The following is a 21,254-nucleotide window of genomic DNA, read 5'->3' on the forward strand; positions in this document are numbered from 1 at the left end:
TCCAATACAGTATACAGAGCATTATACAACAAATGTGGAATTTATAAAAATGACAGATAAAGAAACAATACAAGACAGAGAGGAAAAAGGGAAGAAAACTTCTTGAACCTTCGGCAACGAACTGAGACGTTGGGCTCGCCCCGGACAATCAACGTCTCCAACCTGGACCTAGGGGAACGGAATTTAAGAGTGTGAGATGCTAATCATCTCAGTGAGTGACCCTATCTACTATACAATATAATACCACAGTAATACAGTAGATAGATAATAATTAATTGGAAAGTAATAATTTCTCTCAAAACCCTTACAATTCTCTCAGTTGGAAAAGTTCCCCTTTTAAAACATTTTCACAAAACCCTTGTACGTACTTCCCAAAAACCAAGGAACCAAACAAATTAATAAACAACAAATAAACAAATAAATACCCCAAATATAAATAAACTGCAATAAATTATAATAAATCATTTTTTTTTTAACACCTTTGAGGTTTTAAACTTTAATTGCAATTTACACCGACGCACCACACCATATACCGGTGATGCCCTCCGATACCCAGCGTCCTGAGCACCGACTGGCGGGGGGGTTAAAGAGAGAAACCTGCAACGGTCACTTCGGCGTCCCGACAGTACCGACTGCTAAAAACCATCACCCGGCCAAGGAGGGGGGCGGCTGTGCACAACAATAACCTTGCCTGCCCTCGGTCCAATGGCAACTCACGGGTGAAGTAATAACCGCACGCTAAACCACATAATAACCGCGTGCTACCACGTGTCCATACACCATACACCAGAACACCAATACCGTATGAGTGCGTCTAAAAATAAACATTTATAAACAACCGTACCGTTTTCCAAAATTACCGTGGGAAGTATACCAAATTTTCACAAAACACCATCCCACATATTTTTATTCAACAACCCGGTACGAAACATCGATAACAGATAAAACCATACCTTTTCTCGTAATACGAGATTCAACAATTGAAATACCGCGGACATAATTTATAAAATTCAAACCAATATTTTTCATAAAATATTTAACCCAATTATGCCCGAAATTTATATAAAATCCAAACACAACGAATTACTGAAAATACTTACTCATGTGTAATAAATATCATTTAATCACAATAAAATAATAATCGGAAATTTCTTAATGACCCAAAAATTTCATTTAGCACCAATGGGTAAATATATATAAAATAAAATTTTTCCCGATTATATTTAAAATACACCACATGAGCACAAATTACAGATATCAAATTAATACCACATAAATACAATTACCCCAAAAATATTTTTAAAGGTAGGTCACTCACCTGGAGCATGCAACTAACCCATGATCCATCACGGGATCAATTCTACGACTCACCGGTGCTCCTAGAACAAAATTCACAGACAGTCAAATAAATTAATATTTTAATCGGATAAATAATACCCTGTACCCGGGGGCTCAAACACAAACTTTAACCAAAATGGTCGAATAATATACCGAATCGAAGTTCGTGGGACGAGGATCACCAATCCGATCTCCATCGACCCCAATTCCGCCGGAGGTGGCCGGAATTTGGTCGGAAAGGTTCGGCCGGTTTTGATCTTGAGGGATCTTTCAAACCGCTTCGAATTTTTGAGATTGGAGGCCATTTTTGGATTCAGAGGACCCAAAATAGGGGGAGAGGAGGTTTAATTGGGACTGGGCTGGCCGGAAAACACAAGAAAAGAGGAGAGAGAAATTCCGGCGGCCGGCGGCTTCTCCGGCCTGATCGGCGCACGTCCGGCGGTGGCTGGCCGTGAAAATTGGCAGCCAAGCTCGCCTCCTCCTTCCGCACGTCACTGGCCAGTGCATGTACAGTATGGGTGGCCGGAATTTGAAAAATACGGTGAGAGAGAGGGACGGCCGGTGGGAGAAAAAAAAAAAAAAACTGTGCGTGTTTTGGTGCTCGGGGAAGAAGAAGGAAAAAAGGAAAAAAAGAAAAGAAAAAGAAAAAAAGAAAAGAAATGGTGTTTTCCCACGTGGGGAAAAGAAAAGAAAAAGAAAAAGAAAAAGAAAAAGAAAAGAAAAAGGAAAAGAAAAAGAAAAATAAATAAAATAAAAATGATTAAATAATATTAATAATAATATTATTATTCAAAATAATAATAAAACAATTTGATTTTTACACATGGTTGACATGTGGCATTTCACCATGGTGACACATGGTCACCTTCATTGAGTCACACGTGGCACATCGTTATGCGTGTAAAAATAATATTAAAATAATACAGTATTTGAAAAACTCTACAGGTCCATAACTTTCAAACCACAAGTCCAAATCGGACGTACCGCTAGTCTACGGACTCGTATCGACGAGCACTTCACAACCATGCATGAGTCAACGCTCAACCTTGCATGAATAAAAAGTCAACCCTAGCACCCCTTGGACAGTTTGGACCTCAACTTGTTTTGACCAAAACTTTCAAACCGTAGCTCCGTTTTCAACGTGCTACCAGTCTACGAACTCGTGCCAACGTGTACTTCGTAACGGTACCTCAGTCAACCTAGAATTCCAACCGGGTCAAAAAGTCAACTTTTGACCCCTTCGGTCAACGGTCAACGGTCAACCTCGGTCAACGTGTAAAAATTTCCAACATGGTTGGGGACGGGGTGTTACAACATATATATTTATTATAATTCTCTTTGAAACTCTCTTTTTGAACGCAACAAGATAAAATAATAAAAACAATCTGTTTGTTTTGAATTTATTTAGCGTAATATTAATGTAATTGATCAATTTTTCCGTTGTTATATGGTTTTGCAGCGTCGCGTGCATGGGGTGCATATAGAGATTGAATTCAACAGATACCGGCATGCATTATGAATATAAATAGTTTCAATATAGTGCTTAATTAATAAAGTCAGTCGCTATTTACTTTTACGAATAAATGAAAAATTAATTAATGAAGAACAATAAGAAATTAGTAGTATTATTTTCTAATTTGCACACTCACATAGCTTTTTTTTTTTCTTCCTGAAATCTTCTCATGATAATTTTGCTTTTCATTTCGTTTGTGTTTTTCTATCTCCTACTTCCTGTCTTTTTCCTATAATAAATGGTCAAGTAACAGAACTTGAGATCAGACTGTAAACATAAGGGCTTTATTTAATAATCACCCAAAATGAAAATAATTTATCTAGTCAGCAAAATATATAAAAATTATCGTTTTGCTAGCTTGCTCAAATTGAATTAATTTAATTCAATTGGTAATTTTTTAATCCCTTATATTCAATGACTTACTTGACCCTCAATTATCTTAACCATGATTAATTCGTTAGTTACTTCAAACTATATGGAGACCTCTTACCCATCCGAGAAAGGAAGGTAGTTTTTGTCAATCCTGAACTTCTATTCGATTTTTCTATCTTTATTTTCTTTAATCAACGATTTTATATCTCATATTAAATTTTTTATATATCTATTTTTGTTTAATCAATCATATTATTTGTCATATCATCTAATAAAGGTAAAAAATATAAAAAAATATATAAAAAAAAAGGATAAGCATTATGCAAGCAAATAAGTGTAGCAGTTTTAGGGATGAAGTGAAATTTTATAATTGGAATATTTCAATTAAACTCCTGAATTTTATTTTAATTACAATTTTATTCTTGCTTTTAAAAAATGGTCTTTAACTTTTACTTATCAGTTTTTATTAGTTAAAATCAGAATTAAATTTTCATAATATTATTTAATCATAAAATATTAAATATTAACATTTGTTTAACTTTTAACTATGATAATTAATTGGTAAAAATGGATAGATGAATCTAATTTTATAGATAGAGAAAACTAAAGGAATATGAATCACGATTTTTTTACAAGCAAGAGATTAGGAATAGAGATCTAAATGAAAGTTGCCCATCTACAACTGGTTGAACAAAAATAGAACATCTCCAGCCGTTTCATTTCTGTCCACCATAGCAACAAAATTAGAACAAAAAGTTCTAATTTAGAACAACAAATCATGAGCCGCATATATAAGTCCTATCCTGATCACATTGCTAATTAACTAAAAGTATTGACTTAACGGGGGCCAATTAGATCAATAAGATTGTTATAGCATACAAGTTACACCTCTATTTTATGTTTCAAGCATATGATTGGCAAATTGATCAATTCATGAATTGATGTTCAGATTAAATTTTCAGACATGTCTTTGATTATTTTTATTTATTCAGAGGCATAACTGAATATGTCTAAATCACAACAATTATTATTTTTTTTTTTTTTTGTTTGGGGGGGGGGACAGTTAGTTAAATACACATAGTTGACTTACGTGACAATAGTTTAAAATTTGTTATTGTACCAAAAATACTTTAATAATCAAGAGATTGGTTCATAAGTTTGCATAGGAAATCATTTGGAAAAGTTAACCTTATCCGTATATTATATTTATTAAAAATAGGACTAGTTCATTATGGACAAGTTACTTTTTTAGTTTACAAATTAAAAACAGTACAATTTAAGTCATATTTTAATTTGTTTTATTATGGTCCAATTATATTTTAGACAAACGTACAGCCGTTAACTGTTAAATGGTATTTTGAAGACAACAGAGGTATCTGATCCTTATCGCGAATTCAAATTCCTAGGAGGAGTCCAAAGGTATCTCATCGCTTTTTCGCTGATGATAGCATTCTTTTTGCTAAGGGATTAGTGAATGAATGTTAAACTATTAAGAATATTTTGGGGTTGTGTTAAAAAAACTACGGCGTGACAAATTAATTTGGGGAAAAATAATTGCTTCTTTTTGTCTTAATAGACGTCAAGGTATAAGAGATATGTTTCATGGTTTGTTTAAAATTCCAAATAGTACATAACAAGTATCTTGGTTTACCGATTTTAATTGGTAGAAATAAATCAAAAGCATTTTTATGTAGTTGAAGATAGAGTTTGTCAAAATTGATGAGGTGGAAGGAGAAATTGCTTTCATGAGCTGGAAAGGAGGTTTTGATTAAATCTATTGTACAATTTTTACCTACTTATACAATGGGATGTTTCAAACTTCCAAAAAAATTGATTCCCTCTAAAAATGAGATTTTGGTGGGGTAACTTGGGAAATAAGCATGAAATTTATTGGAAAAGTTGGAAGAAGCTATGTCAACCAAACGCTATAAGGGGCATGGGATTTTGATCTCTTGAAGATTTTAATATAGCACTCTTGGCCAAATAATATTGAAGGCTTATTAAAGATCCTGATACTCTTTCTTCAAAATTTTTTAAAGGAAAGTATTATCCTAATTGTACTTTATTGGAAGCTGGTTGTGGTGGGCATTCTTCTCATTTATGGTGAAGTTTAGTATGGGATTGTCACGTTTTGCATAGAGGATGTGTTTGGAGGGTTGGCAGTGGACAATATATTTCAGTTTATGGTGCTAGATGGGTGAGCTATTTTCGGAGGGTGGGTAGTGAACAATCTATTTCGGTTTACGGTGATAGATGGGTGAGCTCTTCTACTTTATTATGCTTCTTTTCTTCACAGACTTTAGATGAAAGCACAGGGTAGCTAAACTAATTATAACTTTAACTTGTTAGTAGTAGTTTTGCTTAGGATGAGGCAAAAACTATATTGAAATTATTGGTTAGAGGTATTGGATGTATGGATAGAGTGGCATTCGAGTATTTATTTGTTGAAATCAGGATACTAGATTGCAAGATTAATGGGGAGAGGTCCTTTGTGGTGGTCCGAGTTCTTTTCTGGAACAATTTTTGTCGAAGGAGATTTAGAAGTTAAAATTTTGAAATAAGGTTCATCTATTTTTAAGGAGAGCTTGTGTAAAGGCAACTCCATGTGCAAATAAGTTAGAAGGAATTTGTATTTTAATGGGGTTTGAAGTTTACACAAGCAAGATGAGGAAACTATATTACATGCTTTATAGAATCATATTAATGCTAGAGGTGTCTAGGAGGGTGGGGTTGAATTTATAAGGCATTTGTTTGATATGCTTTTTGTTGTTTTTTTTTTTTAATTGATTTATGAAGCAATGGTTTTAATAGTGTAAAACCTGTAAGCTTTGAAGGAAGTAAGGTAAAAAGGAGCAAGATTAGTGAACAAAATATTGGGCGTGAACTAGTGTGATGCTACTAAGTTAAGTATGTGTAAGTGTAGATCATTAGCAAGCTACCTTAATAGTAAAGGCTACTTGGCATCCAATCCCATATTACTTAGGTGTGAAATGCTGCTAGCTCAAATGCAAAGTTGACTCTCTTAGAAACTGAGCCTTCTTCAAAGTTTTTGGATTAAGCATACTCCAATGGGAGCAATAATAGGATGAGTGACATTTTGAGAAATTTTAATAAAAAAACTCCATACCATATGAAATGCGGTAGCTAAGTTGGAGATAATATTGGTCGAGAGAAAGCGAGGCATTCAAGATGGTATCATAACATATACCTGGATAGAAGTATGATAAGAAGGATGCTAGGCCTTAAGGATGTATATTGTAATACTTATGAGCCATAAAGAGTATGAGGTAAGAAGAGGTAACATTAATGAATAATAAATTAAAGTGATTGTGACAATTAGAGGTCTACCAATGTTGTCAAGGTAAGTGTGGGTTGTTGCGAGGCATTAGTAGACTGCATTATTGATAAAGGCAACCTAATGTCCAATCCTATATGGCTTCAGTGTGGAACGGTGATTCTTCAAATGTAAAATAGGCATTTTCTTATAATTAAGATCTTTTTAGAGTGGTTGGTTTCAGGGTTTGAAAGAACTTTAGGGTTAAATATGCTAAGTGGTAGCAATCTTAGGATAGGTAGCCTTTTGGAAAGCTTGAACAAAAAAAATTCCATACCATCTGAAGTATGATAGCTTAGTTAAGGATAATATTGGTTGAGAAAGAGTGGGGCGTTACAAATACTTTCTCATATTTTCATAAACAATAATTTTATCTGCTGTGTTAGGTTATTCGGAACAAAAGGAATGCTGTTATGCATGATGGTTTGGTTTGAATGGATGAATATATGCAGAATTATGTGATTGATTTGCATTTGACATTCTTGGTAACATGGAATTTAAATGGTGATAATCATGTTAAATGTAGAATTTCTTGGTGGTTTCCTCCATTGCATGGGAATGTTTTGATAAATGTTGGTAATGCTTAATCTCAGGAAAATAAAGTTGTGGGTATTGGTGTGGTTGTTGTGATAGTTAAGATTAGTTTTTAAGGTTTTTTTCTAGACTAATATGTTAGTTGTTTAATCCTCTTACCGCGATGCTGTTGGCCATGAGAGATGCCTTGGATTTTTGTTTGAAGCTAGTTTCTTGTTAGGGAAATTAGTAAGTGATTGCAAGAATACAATTCAGCTTATTTCATGAGCAAGGATCCTTTTTAGGTGTGGAATGTTTCTTGGTTGATGAAATTAAATCTATTTTAGCTTCAAATAATTAGTTAGTTTGTTCTTTTGTTTTTAAGGAAGTTAACGAGGTTGTAAGACTTGGTTAGTAGTAGAGCCTAAGGTTTTACCATCTTTCTCTTATAAAGAATGTATAATTGTTTCTTAATAAAAGTTTAAGGTTTTATTTCAAAATAAAAAAATTGTTTAAGGATATTAAAATACAGTTTTTTTGTTTAATAAATTGAGGGTCCTAAATTGCAACAAGTTAACAATACAAAACCTAATTTGCAATAAGTTGTATTTGAATATTGGTTAAACGTGACAAAACCATTAGTCATTGTTAGCCAAAAATATAATTCGATTGAAATGAATAAAATTGAAACTTCAGGGTTGAAATTAAAACATTTTAAATGTGAAAATGCTAAAAGTATTATTAAATCTTAATGTTGTTTTTAGGTCTTTACACACAACATATTGAAAACAATAAAACAAAAAGTAGCATTATGGGTAAAAATTACACCCACTACATCTAAGTAGACTTAAGCGAACTTGACTTAGAAAGGGCGCGTAAGATCTAGGTTAGAGACCAAGTTGTGATATCACCTTAGGTTGGATAATCATTGAAGTCGAAAAGATACATCAAATTGAGTAAAGACCTTAAGTTTTGTCTCAAATTGAGGGAGACATGATTTAGCTATGGATTAACTAGATAAAGTAGGTTGGGATATTTATTATCAGAACTATATCATTAGGCAAGTTTATATTAGCATAAGCCATTGACTTGTAGCCTAAAAAATGGATGAGTGAAGTAATGACATGTTTGGTAAACATGACAATATGTTATGTTATGTTGTTTTTGTGTTTTATCATGTCATTTTAATATCAAACTTTCTTCATCCAAACATGTCCCATTAAACTTTTATATTGAAATATATAAACCAAAATCTATTTGTTAAATTATATATTCCTTATTTGGACTATATCATTAGGTGAGTTAATACTTGCACAAACCTCTGACTTTAAGAGTAAGAAAAGAATGAGTGAAGTAATGGCATGGTTGGTAAACATGGCAATATGTTATGTTATGTTGTTTCTAGGTTATGTCATGTCATTTTCATTTTGGGACTTTACAAGCAACATATTGAAAACAATAACACAAAAAGTAGCATTATGGGTAAAAATTACACCCACTGCATCTAAGTAGACTTAAGCGAACCTGACTTAGACAAGGGTCGTAAAATCTAGGTTAGAGACCAAGTTGTGATAGCACCTTAGGTTGGATAATCATTTAAGTCATAAAGATACATCAAATTGAATAAAGACCTTAAGTTTTGTCTTAAACTGAGGGAGACATGATTTAGCTATGGATTAACCAAATAAAGTGGGTTGGGATATTTCTTATCAGAACTATACCATTAGGCAAGTTTATACTGGCATAAGCCATTGACTTTGAGAGTAAAAAAAGGATCAAACTTTCTTCATTCAAACCTATCCCGTTAAACTTTCATATTGAACTATAGAAACCAAAATCTATTTTTGAAATTATATATTCCTTTTTTCGACTAGATCATTAGGTGAGTTTATACTTGCACAATCCTCTGACTTGAAGAGTAAAGAAAAGAATGAGTGAAGTAATGGCATGGTTGGTAAACATGGCAATATGTTATGTTATGTTGTTTTCGGGTTGTGTCATGTCATTTTCATGTCAAACTTTCTTCACCCAAACCTATCTCGTTTAATTTTCATATTAAAATATATAAATCTAAATTTATTTGATAAATTATCGTATAATTCGTAACTCGACCTATTAATATGTTAAACTCAATTAAAAAATTATTATTTAAAAAAATATTATAAAAAATATAACAAAAATAAATGAACACAATCAGTACAAAATTATGCTTAACTAATAATATTATGCTTAACAAATAATTCATACTATAAAAAAATAATTATATTTCTAAAGTTAAATATTAAATAGATAATATAAAATGCAATATATAATAATAACTATAATAAATCCAACACATATACTTAATTAATAATAACAATTGAAAAAATAAGCATATCCACATACACACATACAACAACAATACCTTTAAACACACACACACACATGCACACCCCTTTTAGTACTTAATACTTGCATCTTCTTACAAACCGAAAGTGAAATATAAAAAAATTAAAAAAACATACTTAATATTAACACCTATTAAAAAAGAATAATAATAAAGCATATGCACATATTTAATATTCACATCATTTTATAAAGAAAAAGTACAACACAAAAAATTTAATATTTTTTTTGAAATATAATAATAATAATACATATATATACACATTTATTTAAACAAGTTCAACCATATTTTACAGAATTACTTAAAAGCCTTTACTAATGGGTGAAATAGGTTGTCATAGGTTAATCCCATTAACAACTTGTAATGTTAATGGGTCTTTATAATTATGAACATAACCTATTACACTTAAATCCAAACCTTTAAATATATGGGTGGGTTCATGACGTGTTAATGGGTTGGATTGAAATTCCCCAGGTGTAGTGCTAGTGATGCGAATCTACCTGAGCCCACACAACCGACAACCCACTAGGGTATCGAGCCGATACGGATGAAGACCGGGCCAATCACTAGAGCTCAAGCTAACAGGTTTAGGGATCACCTTGTTGCATTTATCTAGGGCATTATTCATTCTCAAGAGGGCTTGTCTATTCTCAAAGAACCAAGACCTATTCTGAGCATACAAGTGGTGGAAACCGGTACGGACCCGGATAGTGATTTTGGTACTTTTTAGGATTCCGGACAGCATGAAATGGTTTCAAATCTTTATGGATTCAATTCATATGTATAAGAAGTCATGGAATCAATTCAAGGTAGCTTCAAAGGCAAACAAAGAGGTGGTGTGTGCATGGGTCCAAGATTTGCCAGGTTTTATTGTATTTTGTGCTGGTTTTACTGTATTTTGCTGAGTTGGTTTTTTCTCTCTCTTCCAAGCAAGGGAAATGTGTGGGACTTCATGGTCAGATTATTTGGAATCCTAAAAAAGCATATTGAAGGTGATTTGGAGCTTAAATTGGTCAAAGAATGGTCAAAGTCAATTTAGTCGAAAAGCTAGTATTTTAGTTTCCTAATTTGATTCTACTATTTTGTTTTAGGAAATTACCATTACTTTTTGGATTGTATTTATTTATTTGCTGGAAAAATAAGTTTAGAAAATTTATTATTTTATTATTTTCATTGTAAATTAATTAATTTCTAATTCAAAATAAAAGAATTAATTAATCCAATTAGATTAGGAAAGAAGTAGATTTTCGGCCATAATAGAATTCTACTGTCATGGCCAGTTTTACCTATTGTAATTAGGGTTTATTTTTGTTTTCTCTTAGCCTATAAAAGGGCTTGTTTTTGAGGAAGAACACACCATTAATAATATTCAGAATCTATTTCGTGAGATTGAATTTCTCTTTGTTTTTTTGAACACCTAAAACACCATTAGATAGTGAGTGTTTTAGTTTTGACTTATCAATAGGACTTCCATCACTTATTGTGGTGTCTTCACTGTATACTAAGGTTTCTAATCACAGGTTGGTTAGGGGTCAAGGTGACCATTAGAACTTGAACATAATTAGATCTGGGCTAATATAATGCGGATTTAGGAGCAGATCGTCCTAGGTTCATATCATTTGGTATCAGAGTCAAATTTTGTTCAGGTTTGATCTATCTTTATTTTCTTTATTTATTTTTTGTGTTATTCTGAAATTTTAGCATTAGGTTAAGGTTGCAACCCTCCCATACACGTTCTACATCTTAAAAGAAAATTAAAAAAAATCATTCCTAGTTGAATTAGGATTTCCTAGTTTTATTGTATTTTTGTTTCCTAATTTGTTGGTTGTTTTTTATCATTGTTCTTGTTAATTTTTGTTTTTATATTTGCATTCACATATCAAAACAAAAAAAAAAAAAAGAAAAGAAAAAAACAAAGGAAAATTTGAACAGATATGTTAAAAAAAAAAAAAAACTGCACTTTTGTATTTTGTTAGAGGCCATGGGTTTGCTGGATTTTTGGTGTGGAATTGCAATTTTTAGTGTTGATATTTGCTACTGCATTCGTTTTATGTTCTGCGAGTGAAAAAAAAAAAGAAGAAGAAGAAGAAGAAAAAGCCGAATTAAAAAAAAAATTCGGCTTGTTGAATTTGGTGTTTGCTGGAAATTTCTTTGAACTGCTGCATGGTTGACTTTTTGTTACATATTTGGAGTTGCTGGGGAAATATTTTTGCTGCTGGATATTTGGATTTTGGGTGCTTAAATTATTTGGATTAAAATTAGACAAAGGAATTGATACAAAACTAGAATTACAAGAACAACAACCAACACTATTATATATTTTTGTTCGATTTGATTCTTGTTCATATTGGAAATTCTTTTTCCTAAATTTTATTATTGAGTCCTTAATCTCTTACGTCTGGTCTAGTTCTTTCTAATTTCAAAATTTCCTTACTATTTTTCTTTATTTTGCCTAGAAAAGCCGAAAACTAGGTTTTGTTAATTCATTCGATATTGCTTACTTTTCGCTACTGTTTTGTTGATAAGTTTAATTAAAACATACTTGTGATCTAATTGCTGTTTTTGGGGTGTTTTAATTAGAACTTTGAGATAATTCATTGAAAGGAAAAAGGCAAGAGAGTGTGAGCTTCAAAGAAGGTAAAAGCTGAAACTAGTCGGTAAACACGAGTGTCGAGTCCTTTCCTTATTTGAGTGAAACATGTGAGGGAGTGAATCTAGTGAGAATTTATTTTATTTTTGTATTGTTCATACTAACATGGCAGATTCAAGGGTGAGAAGAGGAGATCCACTTTTGAGAATTAATGAAGAGGAGTCCGTAGGATTTAAAGGTGATTCTCAAGCTATGGGAAGTGGTGACCAAATGAACATGAAGGCTATATTGGAGCAAATGCAGCAGATGAATGCCCAATTTGACAATATAGATCAAAGGATGGACAAGATAGAAACATCACAAAGAGGGCCGAATATAAGATTGGATGTTCATGGAGGACGAGGACGAGGTCGAGGAGGCCAAGGGAGACCAAAAGAGGAGTTAGAGGAGGAAAATTTCGGAGCTGACTTTGAAGAAGCAATGGATGAAACACTTGCTGTCCAAGAGAGGCCAGGTCATGGGAGGCATAGGAGAGAGGATGTAGATGATGATCTTGGCAACATCAAGGTAAACATCCCACCATTTATGGGTAAAAGTGATCCGAAAGCATATTTGGAATGGGAAGAGAGAATGGAGATGATCTTTGATTGTCATAATTATTCGGAGGTTGAGAAGGTGAAATTGGCAGCAATGGAGTTTGGCCATTATGAACTCCAATGGTGGAACAATGAGCAAAATACCTGAAGGAGAGTTGGTGATGACTTGATCACTATATGGCACCAAATGAAGGGAGCCATGAGGAAGCGGTTCGTACCATCACATTATCATAGGTTGCTGCATCAAAGGCTTCAATCCCTATCTCAAGGAAGTAGGTCCATGGAGGATTATTACAGGAAGATGGACATGCTTATGATGAGAGTAAACATGAATGAGGATAAAGAAGCAACCATGGCAAGATTCCTTGGTGGTTTGAATCGTGAGATAGCCAACGAATTAGAATTGCAACAATATGTGGAATTAGAGGAGATGTTGCATGTGGCTATTAAATTGGAGCATCAATTCAAGAGGAGGGGTGTAGGCTCACAGTTTGGAGGAGTTTCCAATAGTAGGAGATCAATTCCAAGTGGCTGGAGAAACAATCCACCCTATGAAAGCAAGCTAAAGCCGAAGGTGGGAGAAGAAAGCACCAATCGGCCAAAAAGGGAGCCTAAAGCCGAATCTGTCCAAGCACATAAAAATAAGGTAAAATATAATCCTAAACCTTCAAGATCAAGATAAATTATTTGTTTTAAGTGCTAGGGATGAGGACATATCGCTATTCAATGCCTGAATAGAAGGATCATGGTGTTAAAAGGCAATGGTGAGCTAGAGTTGGAAAGTGAAAAAAATGAGTGTGAAACCGAGCAAGAGGAGGAGGAAGATCTTGAAGGTGAGGTCAAAACTTTGAATGATTCCCATGCTGAATTAAGCTTGGTTTCTAGGAGGATGCTGGCTGCATACAAAGATGAAGATGAAATACAATGACAGCACATCTTCCACACCCGATGTGAAATTCAAGGTAAGATTTATAGCATGATTATTGATAGTGGAAGTTGTATTAATGTAATTAGTAACATTGTGATTAATAAATTAGGCTTAACAACTATTAAACATCCAGAACCATATAGATTACAATGGCTAAATGATAGTGGTGAGACGAAAGTAAATAAACAAGCCAAAGTAAAATTCAGTATTGATAAATATGTGGATGTGCTTTTGTGTGATGTTGTGCCTATGCATGCGAGACATATTTTACTTGGTAGGCCTTGTCAATTTGATAGAGATGCTATTCATTATAGTAGAGAGAATAGTATTGTTTTTAGATTTAAGGGTAAAAAGGTCAAGTTGGAGGCATTAACTCCTAAAGAGGTGTACAAAGATTAAATTCAAATACAATAAAGGAGGATGGCCGGACAACTCAAAGAAAGGACTAGTATGGTCCCCACGGCAACAACACCCATACAAGGAGTCCAAACCGTGCAAGACCAACTAGGTAAGTGTTCTAAAACTCAACTTGAGTGGAAAAACCAAGAGAAGGCCGAAATTGGAATGAAAAAAAAAAAAAAGAAACCCGAGAGTAAGGAAGGTAGTATGGTGGCCAAGAAAGAGAAAGGAAAAGAAAAGAAAGAAAGAAAGAATAAAAATTTTTATTTGAGTTTTGGAGATGTAAATAAAGTATCTTGAGTAAGAAACCATTGCTGGTCATGATTTATAAAGATAATTATTTTATGATCAAGCTAACCTTGAAGAACTTGAATTGCTAGGTTCAATTCTTTCTCTTTTGTAAGATTTTGAAGATGTCTTTCCGGAAGAAATTCCAAAAGGATTACTCCCAATTAGAGGGATTGAACATCAAATTGACTTTGTTCCAGGGGATGCCATACCAAAAAGACTAGCATATAAAAGCAATCCCGAAGAAACAAAAGAGCTACAAAAACAAGTAAGTGAGTTACTTGATAAAGGTTATATTCATGAGAGTATGAGTCCATGTGCTGTTCCTATTTTATTAGTGCCTAAAAAAGATGGTTCTTGGAGAATGTGTGTTGATTGTAGGGCTATAAATAATATCACCATCAAATATAGACATCCAATTCCTAGATTAGATGATATGCTTAATGAATTGCATGGTGCTTGCATGTTCACTTAAATTGATCTTAGGAGTGGATACCATTAAATTAGGATGAAAGAAGGTGATGAATGGAATACTGCATTTAAAACTAAATATGGGCTGTATGAATGGTTAGTCATGCCTTTTGGTTTAACTAATGCACCTAGTACTTTCATAAGGCTTATGAATCATGTTATGCGCCCATTTATCACTTAAGTTAGGAGCTTTCATGGTTTGGCAAGCTTTTATCGAATATTTGTCAAGGACTTTAGCACCATCACAGCACCTTTGAATGAAGTTGTCAAGAAGAATGTTGGCTTTAAATGAGGGGAAGTACAAGAAAAATATTTTAATTTATTGAAAGAAAAATTATGTAATGCACCTTTATTAGTTTTAACAAATTTTTCTAAGACATTTGAAACTGAATATGATGCTTCTGGTGTAGGTATTGGGGCTGTATTGATGCAAGAAAGAAGGCCCATAGCTCACTTTTGTGAGAAATTAAATGAAGTTACACTAAACTACCCGACATATGATAAGGAGATATATGCTTTGGTGAGGGCTTTGGAAATATGGCAGCATTATCTTATACCAAAAGAATTTGTGATTCATACGGATCATGAATCTTTGAAGCACATTAAAGGCCAAGGAAAGGTCAACTGAAGCCATGCCAAGTGGATTGAATTTATTACCTTTCCATATGTGATCCGCTGCAAAAAAGGTAAGGAAAATGTGGTTGCCGATGCATTATACTGAAGGTACGCTTTCTTTTCTACCTTAGATGCCAGATTGCTTGGTTTTGAACAATTAAAGGAACTTTATGAGCATGATAGTGACTTTGGGGAATTATTTAGGACTTGTTTGAAACATTGATGTAATAAATTTTACATATTTGAGGGGTATTTGTTCAAATAAAACAAACTTTGTGTGACTAATTGTAGCATTAGGGAGTTACTAGTTCGGGAAGGTTATGAGGGTGGTTTAATGGGTCATTTTGGAGTTTCTAAAATTTTATCCTTGCTGCAAGAACATTTTTAATGGCCTAACATGAGGAGTGATGTAGAGAAAATATGTGAAAGATGCTTGGAGTGCCGGAAAGACAAATCTAGATTGATGCCGCATGGTCTTTACAAGCCTTTGCCGATTCCTTCTTTTCCTTAGGTGAATTTGTCTATGGATTTTATTTTTGGTTTGCCTAGGTCAAGGAGAGTTAAGGATTCAATATTTTTTGTTGTGGATAGATTTTGTAAGATGGCACATTTTATTGAATGTAATAAAACTCATGATGCATCTAATGTTGCTACTTTGATTTTCAAAGAAATTGTGAGGTTACATAGAATGCCTAGGACTATTGTTTCGAATAGAGATGCTAAGTTCTTAAGTTATTTTTAGAAAACTTTGTGGGCTAAGTTAGGTACTAAGCTTTTATTTTCAACTACTTGTCATCCACAAACTGATGGACAAACCAAAGTAGTGAATAGAACTTTGTCTGCATTGTTAAGAGCATTAATTAGTAGAAATTTGAGAACTTAGGTGGATTGTATGCCACATGTTGAATTTTGCAACTAAATTATACACATTTTAAAATTATTTATGGGTTTAATCCTTTGAATCCATTAGATTTAACATCTTTACCTTTAAGTGAATGTGCTAATCTAGATGGCAAACAAAAAGCTGATTTTGTAAAGCAGATTCATGAAAAGTCTAAGCTAAATATTGAGAGAAGGACCGAGCAATATGCAAGGAATGCTAACCAAGGCTGAAAACAAGTTATTTTTGAACCTTAGGATTGGGTCTGGGTACACTTGAGGAAGGAGAGGTTTCCCGAACAGCGAAAATCAAAATTGATGCCGAGAGGCGATGGACCTTTTCAATTTTTGAAGCAGATAAATGACAATACTTACAAACTTGATTTACCGGGTGAGTATAATGTTAGTGCTACATTCAATGTTGCTGATTTGTCTCCTTTTGCTGCAGGTGATGACTTTGATTTGAGGGCATATCCTTTTCAAGAGGAGGGGAATGATGTGAATCCGCCTGAGCCCGCACAACCGACAACCTGCTGGGGTACTGACCCGATACGGATGAAGACCGGGCAAATCACTAGAGCTAAAAGTTTTAGGGATCACCTTGCTGCATTTATCCAGGGAATTATTCATTCTCAAGAGGGCTTGTCTATTCCCAAAGAACCAAGACCTATTTTGAGCATATAAGTGGTGGAAGCCAGTACGGACCTAGGTAGCGGTTTTGGTACTTTTTAGGAGTCCGAATAGCATGAAATGGTTCCAAATCTTTATGGATTCAATTCATATGTCTAAGAAGTCATGGAATAAATTCAAGGCAGCTTCAAAGGCAAACAAACAGGTGGTGTGGGTCCAAGATTTGCCAGGTTTTACTGTATTTTATGCTGGCTCTACTGTATTTTGTTGAGTTAGTTTTTTCTCTCTCTTCCAAGCAAGGACAATGTGTACGACTTCATGGTCAGCTTATTTGGCATCCTAAAAAATCATATTGAAGTTGATTTGGAGCTCAAATTGGTCAAATAATGGTCAAAGTCAACTTAGTCGAAAATCTAGTATTTTAGTTTCCTAATTTGATTCTACATTTTTGTTTTAGGAAATTACCATTTGTTTTTGGATTGTATTTATTTATTTGCTGGACAAATAAGTTTAGGAAAGTTATTATTTTATTATTTTCATTGTAAATTAATTAATTCCTAATTCAAAATAAAGGAATTAATTAATCGAAATTAGGTTAGGAAAGAAGTAGATTTTTGGCCATAATAGAATTCGACAAGTCATGGCCAGTTTTATCTATTGTAATTAGGGTTTATTTTTGTTTTCTCTTAGCCTATAAAAGGACTTTGTTTTTAGGAAGAACACACCATTAATAATATTCAGAATTTATTTTGTGAGATTGAATTTCTTCTTGTTCTTTTGAACACCTAAAACACCATTAAAGAGTGAGTGTTTTAGTTTTGACATATCAATAGGACTTCCATCACCTATTGTGGCGTCTTTACCATATACCAAGGTTTCTAATCACAGGTTGGTTAGGGATCAAGGTGACCATTAGAACTTGAATATAATTAGATCCGGGCTAATATAAGATGGGTTTAGGAGCAAGTCGTCCTATGTTCGTATTAGCTAGGCATAGAGAAAGGCATGTCGACATCTCAAAGAAAAGCCAATCAGGAAAAGTGATTTGGATTTAGTCACTTTACCCTCTTAGATGAGCTAGGATGGATGATTCAATGGGCATAACCAAACACTAGTTTGTAGGTGATGGGTAAGTCAAACTCATCATAACCTTAAGCTAGCACCTTGTGAGAGGTCAAAGGCTATCAGTTTAGGAGCCATATAGCGCACATCCATGAACTTTCACCCCTATAAAGGGCATAGATTTGATTTCACAAATTAAGACTACCCCTCCTCCTTTACTTTACTCTTACTTTACTCTGTTGGAATTCAACTATAAGAGCTTGAGTTGAGTTCCAACCTACGTTAAATATCAGAGGCTTTGCATTAACCCCCCCAATGGTGATGAGAATCTACTTGTACCCATATAACCTATAATCTGTTGGGTGCTGATCCTATGCAACTAAAGATGGGGCCAATTACTAGGGCATAAGCTCAGAGATTTAAGGACAATATGGCTAGTTTTATTCAAAGTGTTTCTAAATCTCAAGATGGCATGATAATACCCGAAGATTCAAAGCTAGTACTATGCATCCAAATTGTGAAGGCAAAAATGGACCCGGAAAGCTATCTTGGTGCATCTATGGACTCTGGGCAGCAAAGGATGAATTTATTAGGTTATGAAAATCATTAAGCTCACTAAAGGGCCATGGAATCATGTCAAGGTAGAAGCAAAAGCATTTAACTTCATCATTTTGCACAAGCCTTCAATATGGTTGAAATTAACCATTTTTACACTGGAAGAGACCTTTCTTGCATTTCAAGCAAGCTTTGCTTATTCCAATCAATGTGTGGAAACTAGTTCTAATCCTATTTGGTATCCAAAATGGCATATTGAAGCTGATTTGGAGCCTAAACCAACTAATGGTTGAACAAAGATACCTTGTTTGGAAAGTTAGTCAACTACTTTTCAAATCTGAAATTGACTTTTTGTTTTAGGAAATAAGCCTTTTATGTTGGTTTTCATCTTATTATTTGCTAGACAAATTAATTTAGGAAGCTTGATATCTTATTATTTTGATTATAAATTAATTAATTCCTATTTCAAATATAAGGAATTAATTAATACAAATTAGTTTAGCAAACTAAGAAAATTCGGCATTTTCCTAATCATTTTCTATGTTGGCCAAATTTACCTTAGTTGATTTAGGGTTTATTGTTTTGTAACTTTAACCTATTTAAGGTCTTATTTTTCACGGGAACAACAGCTTAGAATATTGTTCAAAAATTATTTGTAAGATGAATTCTCTTTGTTATCTTTGAACACCTAAAACATCGAATAGAGATCGAGTGTTGTAGTTTCACTTATCAATAGGACATTCATCACATATTGTGACGTCTTCATCATATAACAAGATTTCTAATCACAAGTTGATCAGGGGTCAAGGTGACCACTAGAATTTGAACTTAATTTTTGATGCGAACTAGTAGAATACAGATTTAGAAGCAAGTCGACTTATGTTAGTATCATTTGGTATCAGGGGGTCAAGGTAACCATTAGAATTTGAACTTAATTTTCGATCCGAGCTAGTATAATACGAGTTTAGGAGCAAGTTGACCTATGTTAGTATCATTTGGTATCAGAGCTGAATTTTTGTTTATTTTGTGATAATTGCAATTTTTTAACATTAGGTTAAGGTTGTTTCCTGCTCATACATATTATGCATAAAAAAAATAAATTTCGTAGCTGAATTAGGTTTCTTTGTTTTAGTTGAATATTTTTCTTTCTAGTTTGTTAGTTTGTTTTGCATATTAGTTCTTAGTAATTTAGTTTATTGTTGATTTTTCTTTGCTGTTCTAATCTTAATTAGTTACATTCATATATTCAAAAAAAAAAAAAAAAAAAGGAATTTTAAAGCATATTGCATAAACCCTAAAATTGTGCAATTTGTGATAGAATCGGGTTTGGCATTTTTGTTAGCATTGGAGCTTGAATTTTATTATGGTGATTGTGCTATTGGATATTGTGAGATATTTTTTCTGTTTATGATTAAAAAGAAAAAGAGAGAAGAAGAAAAAAGCCAAAGTTTAAAAGAAAAAAAAATGTAAAAGGTCGGTTTTGAGAGATTGACAATTGAGTTGGTTCGCTTTTGGGAAATTCAATTGAGAATTGTTGGATTTGCTGTTTATTTATTCAATATTACTTCTGTATATTAGAATTTATGTGCTAAATTGATTGGATTAAAATTGGTTAAAGGATTTGAGAGAAAGACCTAAATTACTTGAACTACAACCAATAACTATCTCATACCTTATTCAAATTATGTTCTTGGTGATGAGCAAGGTACCCAAAGAAGAGTTGGTGATGGACTAATTACCACTTGGTGGCAAATGAAGGGAGCCATGAGAAAAAGGTTTGTACCATGCTATTACCATATGTTGTTCCATCAAAGATTACAATCTTTATCACAAGGAAGTAGGACCGTGGAGAACTGCTACAAGGAGATGGAGATGCTCATGATAAGGTTGAGCATGAATGTAAACCATGAAGTAACAATGTCACAGTATTTGGGAGGCTTAAACTGAGAGATAGCCAACCAAGTGGAATTACAACAATATGTGAAATTAGAAGAGATGCTGCGGCCATCAAAATTGAGAACCAATTGAAAAGGAGGGGCACTAGCTCACGATTTGGAGGGGTTTCAAGCAGCGGAGGTCAAGCTCAAGTGTTCAGAGAAGTAATCTTGCATTTGAATCAAAGCCAAAACTAAAACTTGAAAGAGAAAGCTCCATCGGCCAAGAAGAAATATAAGACCCAGACCTGCACAAGCACAAAAATCCAAAGGTAAATATGATCCTAAACCATCTAGAACCCATGATATTGTGTGTTTTAAACATCAGGGCCAAGGACGTATTGCCAATGAATGCTCAAATAAAAGAATTATGGTGCTGAAAGGCAATGATGAGTTGGAATCCGAAAGTGAGTTATCCAAAGCTGAAACAGAACTTGTTGAGGAAGAAATTGAGGATGAAGAACATGGTGAACCCAAGACTCTAAAAGCTTCAAGGGCCAAAGTAAGTTTGGTGTCAAGAAGGCTTTTGACCGTGTATAAAGATGAGGATCAAGTCCAAAGAGAAAACATCTTCCATACTAGATGTGGCATTCAAGGTAATATTTGTAGTATGATTATTGATAGTGGAAGTTGTACCAATGTTATTAGTAATGTTGTGATGGAGAAATTAGGTTTAGCAACAATTAAACATTTCGAACCATATAGACTTCAATGGCATAATGATAGTGGAGAGATGAAAGTAAATAAACAAGCTAAGATAAAGTTTAGCATTGATAAATATGTGGATATGGTTTTATGTGATGTTATACCTATACATGATGGTCATATTTTGTTAGGAAGACCATGGCAAT

This window comes from Ziziphus jujuba, chromosome 1, assembly GCF_031755915.1.
Source record: "Ziziphus jujuba cultivar Dongzao chromosome 1, ASM3175591v1".
Lineage (NCBI taxonomy): Eukaryota > Viridiplantae > Streptophyta > Magnoliopsida > Rosales > Rhamnaceae > Ziziphus > Ziziphus jujuba.